Source organism: Rhipicephalus microplus, chromosome 3 (genome assembly GCF_043290135.1).
Source record: "Rhipicephalus microplus isolate Deutch F79 chromosome 3, USDA_Rmic, whole genome shotgun sequence".
Lineage (NCBI taxonomy): Eukaryota > Metazoa > Arthropoda > Arachnida > Ixodida > Ixodidae > Rhipicephalus > Rhipicephalus microplus.
The window spans coordinates 187,626,286-187,634,538 of NC_134702.1; positions in this window are offsets into that span (position 1 = coordinate 187,626,286).

An 8,253-nucleotide genomic window follows, 5' to 3' on the forward strand; every position below is an offset into this window, starting at 1 on the left:
TCTGGAAATTTAGTAGCTGGGCAGATTAAGGTCAGGATGTGACGGTAGCCTGAAGTTGTCTTGGGCAAAGGACCTACTGTGTCAATTACCAACCGACGAAAGGGTTCCGTGATTACGGGTACCAGCTTCATTGGAAATTTCGCCTTATCTCCCGGCTTACCCACTCGCTGACACACATCGCAAGATTTTACAAACCTCTCTACATCTTTAAAGCATCCAGGCCAGTAGTATTCCTGTAAGAGACGATTTTTCGTCTTCTTTACGCCTAAGTGGCCTGACCATGATTCTCCATGCACCAAACTAAGCAAATCCTGACGATACGCCTGAGGTACGACTACCTGGTCAAATTCTACTCCTCGCCTATCTAGATATTTTCGATAGAGTATGCCGCTCCTCTCTTGGAATCTCACATTTCGTTTGGCGATTCCCTCTTTCGAACTGTCCTGGAATTGCTTAAGCGTTGGGTCACCCTTTTGTTCGGTTATTAATGAAGCGGGGCTCACCTGCAGCAGCCGACTGAAATTATCCGAAGTTGGCAATGCACACAACTCTTTTGTATTTCCTAGTACCTGGGATGTGTCACCCTCTGTGCTATCCTCTGTACTACCAGGAATCGGCTTGGGAGCAACGGCATTTTCTATTTGCTCGGCCAACGAGGCGTAATTGACCCCTTCCAATTCGGGAGGAGGTTCATCGTCGCCTTTAGGAATGGTTGCGTCCGCGACTACGGCTTCGGCCGCCTGTTCTCGCACAAGTCGATTTGTTACCGTGGTGTCCAACTCGCAACCAGGCCCGTTGTCGATTTGAGGCTTGTTTGCCTCAGTGAATGTTGCTCTCGCAGCCAGCGCACGTGCCTTCGATCTAGTCAGTGCCTGCACTATGCCTTCTCCCAACGTTAGACCTTTCTCCTTCAGCATTTGATCTGACTTATTTGAAAATAAGTAAGGATACTGAGGGGGTAGATATGGCGATACCGCGGCTTCTGTTTCCAATGTTCCAAATGCGCCTTTAAGGACAACTTTAGCTACGGGAAGGCACTGACTGTTTGCTTCTACGGCTTGTCTAATCCAGGCACAGTCTCCTGAATACTGTCCGGACTGAACAAAAGACGGATGAACTACGTCCATAGTGGCTGCGGAGTCTCTAAGAACCCGACACTGCTTGCCGTTCACGGTAAGGTCGTACATATAGGGCTCTAACAACTTCATGTTCTCGTCGGCTTCATTTATAGATAAAAAGGCCAACTTTTCTTTCGGGCAGTTTTTCGCGAAGTGCCCTGTTTTGTGGCAATTGAAACAAGCAGCCGGTTTTCTCGCCTCAAATTTCCTTTTGCTTGCCTCTGCCGACGCCCCATGGTTAGATGAATTGTTTTCCTCACCCTTTTGTGCGAGACTTGTCGGTTGTTTTCTAAACGGCGCCTTATTCGGCCGTAGGAATTTTTCCCTTTTAGGCTCGCTGTTTGCCCCGAGGGCGCGGCGCGTAACGAATTCTTCAGCGAGCTCTGCGGCTTTTGTTACGGTGTTCACGTCTGGTCTATCCTGAACCCAGAACCTCACCTTTTCTGGTAACCTTTGATAGAATTGTTCCAGACCGATACACTCGAGCACCTTGTCATGATTCCCATATGCCTTTGCCTCTTTCAGCCACTCCCCCATGTTGGCCATTAACTTGTAAGCAAACTCCGGGTATGAATCATTGCTCTCTTTTACGGCGTTGCGAAATTTTTGTCTGAAACCTTCCGCTGACAACCTGTATTTCTTGAGAAGGCTCGACTTTACCTCACTGTACTCGTCAGCCTCCTCTTTCGTGAGGCGCGCGATTACTTCTGAGGCCTCCCCCGGAAGTAGGGACAACAAGCGTTGAGACCATGTATCCTGGCTGAAACCTTGCCTTTCACAAGTTCTCTCAAAGTTGACGAGGAACAGCCCAATGTCCTCCCCTAGCTTGTACGATCTCATTAGGTCCGTCATTTTGAACCTGACCCGCTCTGCTGTACCGGATGCCTCGCTGCCTCCTGCTCTACTATTATGGCTAATCTCTAGCTCGAGGCGCTTCATTTCAAGCTCGTGCTTTCGCATCTTATCTGCCTCAGCTTCTGCCGCTTTCCTTTCGGCCTCGGCCGCCTTTCTTTCGGCCTCTGCCGCTTGCCTCTCCTGAATCTCCTCGACACATTCTGACAGCTCGTCATCCTCCGCCCCCAATGCGAAAATCGCCTCTATCAGCTCTGGCTTTCTTTGAGAGTCCGACACCTCCAGATTCAACTCCCTTGCAAGTAGCAACAACATGGACTTTCGCAGGGATTTCAGATTCATGGCTGCCTCCAGTACCGCTGTCTCTGTTCCACAAAGATTCCTGTCCTGCAACTAATTAACCTTGACGGCAACGACAGCTCTAGGTTCCTGCCTTGCCTCAAGTTTTCCGTTAACTTAGTCTACAAATAAAGCTTCAAAAAGCTCTTACACGGAATCCTGCCCGGTCACTGTTAACCTTGACGCCACTGACAGAAAGAGCTTAACCAAGCTATCACACAATTTCTGCCTGACGCAAGTTACCTGTTAACCCAATGACCAAGACAGCCCCTCTCTACCAGCTTTTACTTAACACATAGAGTAAATGCCTGGTAAAATTTAACAGAGAAAGCCGGCACTCACCCAGTTCGCAGTCATGTCTCCGGCGTCGTGCCTCTCAGAAGTGCCGTTCGATTCCCTTTGGAAGTCGATGAGCTCGTGTAATCCTTCTCCTGTCGTCCCGTTGTTGAACTTCGGGCTCACTCCGTCCAGTGGTCGCTTTCGGGGTTATCAGCATCCCGCCGCTGCCATCCAGTTGTTGGGACTCCGGGTCCTGCCGGTCTCGTTGTCGGTAGCTGGCCCCGTCGCAGGATCCATCGTCCAACAATTCAGCGAGAAGAAGCGCCCGAACGAACAACAGAGATTTATTTACATGTGGAGAAGTGGTCAAGTGACCCAAAGAGAGAAGAGTGCGTGCGATACAAAACGTCTTCGGCATTTTATAGCGCCACGTTGTTGACACTGGGCGTCTTGTCCGCATCGTCAGCCAATACGGTGTCGCCGGCACCTCGGCCACGAGGGAGGGAAAAACACCTCTCACAACACAAGGAGTGGCACAATCCAACACCATATATGGTCCCGGCGCCCCAAAATGTTACCAAATATGGTCACGAACGCACAGCAGACCGCGTAGCTCTTCCGGCGAGGAGGAACCCGAATGGGGAGGTGGGGGTGGCCGCCACCGCGAGTCACGAACCGGTTCTCCCCCAAGCACTTCCTGCTTGGCTCCCCAGGGCCGATCGTAACATCGTCAAACGTCCGTGCCTCTGAAAAAGGCAATCTGGGTCAAGGCCAGCCCGCAGTCTGCCTGGCGCGATCGACTCGACGGCGTGAACACGCGCGGCGCCCCTCTGGCCCACGTGCATTGAGTCAGCTGTGCACGTGACAGCGAGCCGGCGTCCTCGTGTCTGGTGGTCTGACGCCTGGCGCGGCGACCCCATTGGCGGAACCTGCCCTGACGACCAGCAGCGCTTCTGATTGGACTTTTTGGTTGGACCCGGTGTAAATAAAAGAAGCCCTGCGGCGCGTCGCGATCGGCCGTCCTATGAGAGAGGAGGCCCCGTGTCGGAGAGCCGACATGTGTGTGAGTCGGCGGTTTTAGGCGAAAAGCTGACGTATGTGTTAGAGAGGAGAGCTCGGCTCTTCGAGTCTCTGTCGGCCCCAGTGCCGAAATTGTAACGCTTCTGTATATATGCTGTACATAAACCTTGTTTAACTCACCGTCGTCTCGTCCGCTCGTTTTATCAGCTCTGCGCAGAAGCAGTCGCGAGCTGAGAAACATACGCTACCAAACGGCTGGTGACCTTCCCGGCGGAGTTGAAAGCAGTGGCGCCTGTGGGACCGGGTCGGCGTCGCCGTCTTTCTCAACAGTGGTGGCAGCGGTGGGATTTCGGAGGTGGTTTCGCAACAGTGGTGGCTTCGGCGGGATCGGCCCGTCGTTCGCAACAGTGGTGGCATTCGTGGCAGCCTCGGAGGCAGATTCGCAACAGTGGTGGCAGCGGTGGGATCGGCCGGCGTCAGCGACATCGATGCGGTGAGTGCCTGATGTTTTCCCCTCAGTTCACCGGACTTCTCTAGCTCAGGTTGTAGTAGTTTAGAGAAGGGCTGTGTGAAGCATTGAAGTGAGCTTTGATCGTTTCAGGCAAAGTCGAAGTGCTTTGAAACCGAAGTTAATGCGGAGGGGGTAAACACGGGAGTGTGAAAAATTGCTTGCGCGTCGTGCTAGTAGGCTTATAGTGGGTACGGCAAGTAAATTGTTAACAGGGGCAAACAGCAAGAGGCTAGTGTGAACGATGGAGAACCTTAAAGTGAAGGAACTCATCGAAATTTGTGAGGAACTCGGCATAACTTTGGGCCGTGCGAAACGAAAACAAGCGATCCTTGAGATCATGAAGGATGAGGGAGTGTCGGCTGAGGAAGTCGATGAGGCCTGGGTGGATATTAAAGCACGCCGTGAGGAAGCTGAAAGGCGTGAACGTCGCGAGCGCGAGGAGGCCGAGAGACAGGAGCGCCTTGAGATGAAACGACTAGAATTGGCAATCCTACAGTGTTCGCAGGCGCCTAGCGTAGCTTCTCCGACGACTCAGGACAGCGGTTTTAGAATTAGGGACCAATTGCCACCGTTCGTAGTAGGCGAGGACATGGCGAAGTATCTCGTCAAGTTTGAACACGTCTGTGAGCGAAATGCTTTGGAGCGGTCTTTTTGGGCGCAGAACCTGATAGCTCTTCTTCCCGGCGAAGTGTCCGACGCGATAACTTGCTTGTCCAGGGAAGCGTTTGAGAGCTATGATGAGGTAAAGGAAGCGCTCTTAAGACGTTATAAGTTGTCACCCGAGGCTTTCAGGCAAAGGTTCCGATATGCTGAAAAGGGGAATGAGTCACACGTTGACTTCGCGTTTCGTCTTAAAGCCGATTTAATTGAATGGCTCAAGGACGAAGGTGTTTATGACGACCGCGATAGAGTGGTGGAATGCGTTGCATTGGAGCAATTCTACCGCTGCATCGAGGATAATGTCAGGCTTTGGCTGCAGGACAGACTTGGGGAAGTACAGCTAAACAAAGCAGCAGAGTTAGCTGAGGAGTATTATACTCGCCGAAAGTTGCACAGCAGGGCAGTGCGCGTTGAAAAGGATGAGAGGAAAGAGGGCTTTTAAAAGAAACCTGATCAACGGAGACCCGCTCCGCTACGTAATTTCAAGAAGGACCCGTCTCTTACGAAGGACAGTGTAGGGGAAGGGCAAACAGAAGCGGAGAAATCGATTGAGGTTTCTACCACACAGGCATTTGAATCGGAAAACAAACGGAAGCCGCTAATCTGCTACAACTGCAAAAAGGAAGGACACATCGCGAGAAACTGCCAGGAAAAGTTTGCCTTCGCAACAATCCGAGAATCAGAAAAAAACATGCGGTTGTTGGAGCCGTATCTCCAAGAAATTAGGGTGAATGAGAAAACGTGCCGAGCACTTAGAGATTCAGCGGCAACCATGGACGTTGTCCATCCTTCATTGGTGTCTCCGGATGACTTAACAGGAGAATGCGCGTGGATCAGGCAAGTCGCCGAGGAGCAGAGTGTTCGCTTACCAATCGCCACGGTTGTCATTTAAGGCCCGTTCGGTATGCTTCGCACCGAAGCGGCTGTGTCTGCCGCGCTAAACGATCGTTTTCCTTATCTTTTCTCCAACAACTCGGAGCAGCTTCTCAAAGAGCAGGGCAAATCGTTCTTCCCCAACTTTGCGTGCATGGCCCTCACGCGATCGCAAGAGCGGAAGCTATCGCGGCAGCTTGATCTGGTTCAATGCAGTGAACTCTCAAGCGACCTTGTCGGCGGGTCGACGGAACCCCAGAAAGGAAATTTTCCGCATGAGTCATGTGAGCAGTCACGCGAGCGGCCCGTCGCGAAAGCGGTCGGCGCGGCCGGTGCGGTAGGGGGAGACGACATGGCGCCATTGAGTCAGAGCGAGAGGGTTGCAACGCTCTCGCCTGTAGCGGAAAGTGGGAGCGAGCTGCCGAGAGTTGATCGAGAGACGCTCATTCGAGAGCAGCGTGAGGATCTCTCGATTGAAGCGCTAGTGGAAAGCCAAATTGAAGCGCTAGTGGAAAGCCAGAAAAACGCGGCAAAAGTGCTGTCGAAGGAGCACTACGAGAAATCGGTGAATAAGCGTGCTTTTGAAGTTGATAATCAGGTAATGCTGCTGCAGCCGTCGAAAAGGAACAAGCTTGAGGTTGATTGGGAAGGGCCCGCCAAAGTATTATCGAAGCCTTGCGATACAAATTATGAAGTGAAATTAGGAAGGCGGCCGGACAAAATTTACAACTTGATGAAACCATACGTTCAACATCAAGCGGTCGTAAATCTGTTGAATGCTTCAGAGGAAGAGGAAGCAGAAATTTTGAGTTCTAGTGAGGTAATTGAAGGGGGGTCGAAAGTAATCCGGGAGCAGATAAACCTAGAGCCTAGGTTAAGTGAAGTCCGGAAGGAGGACCTGAGAAAGATTGTTTTGGTGTTTGAAGATGTGTTTTCGGACCGTCCCGGAAACACGAAGGTGATCGAACACGATATCGAGCTAAGCGGTGAGGAGTCAATCCGTAGCAAGCCGTATCGTTGTTCCCCTGTGCAAAGTCGAAAGTGTGAGCCGCTCTTGGTGCCGCATAGGTATCGTCGCCTAAAAGTGGCCGGTTACTGAAGTGGAGCATGTTGCTCCACAGCGCAACTTTGACGTTCGCTATCAAAAAAAAAATAAAGGAAAGGAAAGGTAAACGCTAATGCAGGTGCATTGAGCAGTGCGTTCTAGCTAGTACTTTCTCAACCTTTCGGTTTCTAGCTGGCGATTCGGGGCAAAATTTTGACCTCATCACGACCTGGGCTGAGCGCTCTCGTTCAGAGTGATCTCAAGGGGCCAACTTTATGTGGTATTCTAATTCGTTACGTTGTTGTACGTGGGAAAAAAAATTTTGAGCTGTCATTTTAAGAGTCTTGTGTCCCACATGTGCCTCTTGATGTAGAGGGAACAAAATTCCGATAGACACGTAGATAGGTATATGTTGTACTATACTTTGTCTGGTGTTCTGTCGGGTGACCGAAGGCACTTGCGTGTGTCGTGTGTTGTCTGTTGTCGATCCGTCCTTGGCAAGTTGCAGAACCATCGACAAGTGCTGAAACCGAAGATAGTCAGAAGAAGACGAGTGAAGCTGGTCGACAAGTTGTGGCGACAAGCCAGTGGAGCTGGGATCCGTCGTCAAAAATGGGATGTGTTCCCGGAACAGTTTGGAGCTGTATTCTCCTCATGGCCCTGGAGGCGAACCTGGAGGGACCTGGCGAACGAGCGCACCTGACATCCGAGCCCCGTGGAAGCAGCTCGTCTTTCCGGTGCATTGTCTGGCGGCGGGGGTGCTGTTATGCCAGCGAGTCCTCGTCAAACGTCCGTGCCTCTGAAAAAGGCAATCTGGGTCAAGGCCAGCCCGCAGTCTGCCTGGCGCGATCGACTCGACGGCGTGAACACGCGCGGCGCCCCTCTGGCCCACGTGCATTGAGTCAGCTGTGCACGTGACAGCGAGCCGGCGTCCTCGTGTCTGGTGGTCTGACGCCTGGCGCGGCGACCCCATTGGCGGAACCTGCCCTGACGACCAGCGGCGCTTCTGATTGGACTTTTTGGTTGGACCCGGTGTAAATAAAAGAAGCCCTGCGGCGCGTCGCGATCGGCCGTCCTATGAGAGAGGAGGCCCCGTGTCGGAGAGCCGACATGTGTGTGAGTCGGCGGTTTTAGGCGAAAAGCTGACCTATGTGTTAGAGAGGAGAGCTCGGCTCTTCGAGTCTCTGTCGGCCCCAGTGCCGAAATTGTAACGCTTCTGTATATATGCTGTACATAAACCTTGTTTAACTCACCGTCGTCTCGTCCGCTCGTCTTATCAGCTCTGCGCAGAAGCAGTCGCGAGCTGAGAAACATACGCTACCAAACGGCTGGTGACCTTCCCGGCGGAGTTGAAAGCAGTGGCGCCTGTGGGACCGGGTCGGCGTCGCCGTCTTTCTCAACAGTTGCTCCACTAACACTCCATAATGAATGGATGGATGGATGGATATGGCTTTACCCTTTAAATTGGGCGGTGGCTAGCGCCACCAAGCCGTAATACCTAATGAACCAAAAACTATATTTATTTTTTTTCCTTAAAAAGTGAGTTTGAGGATTCG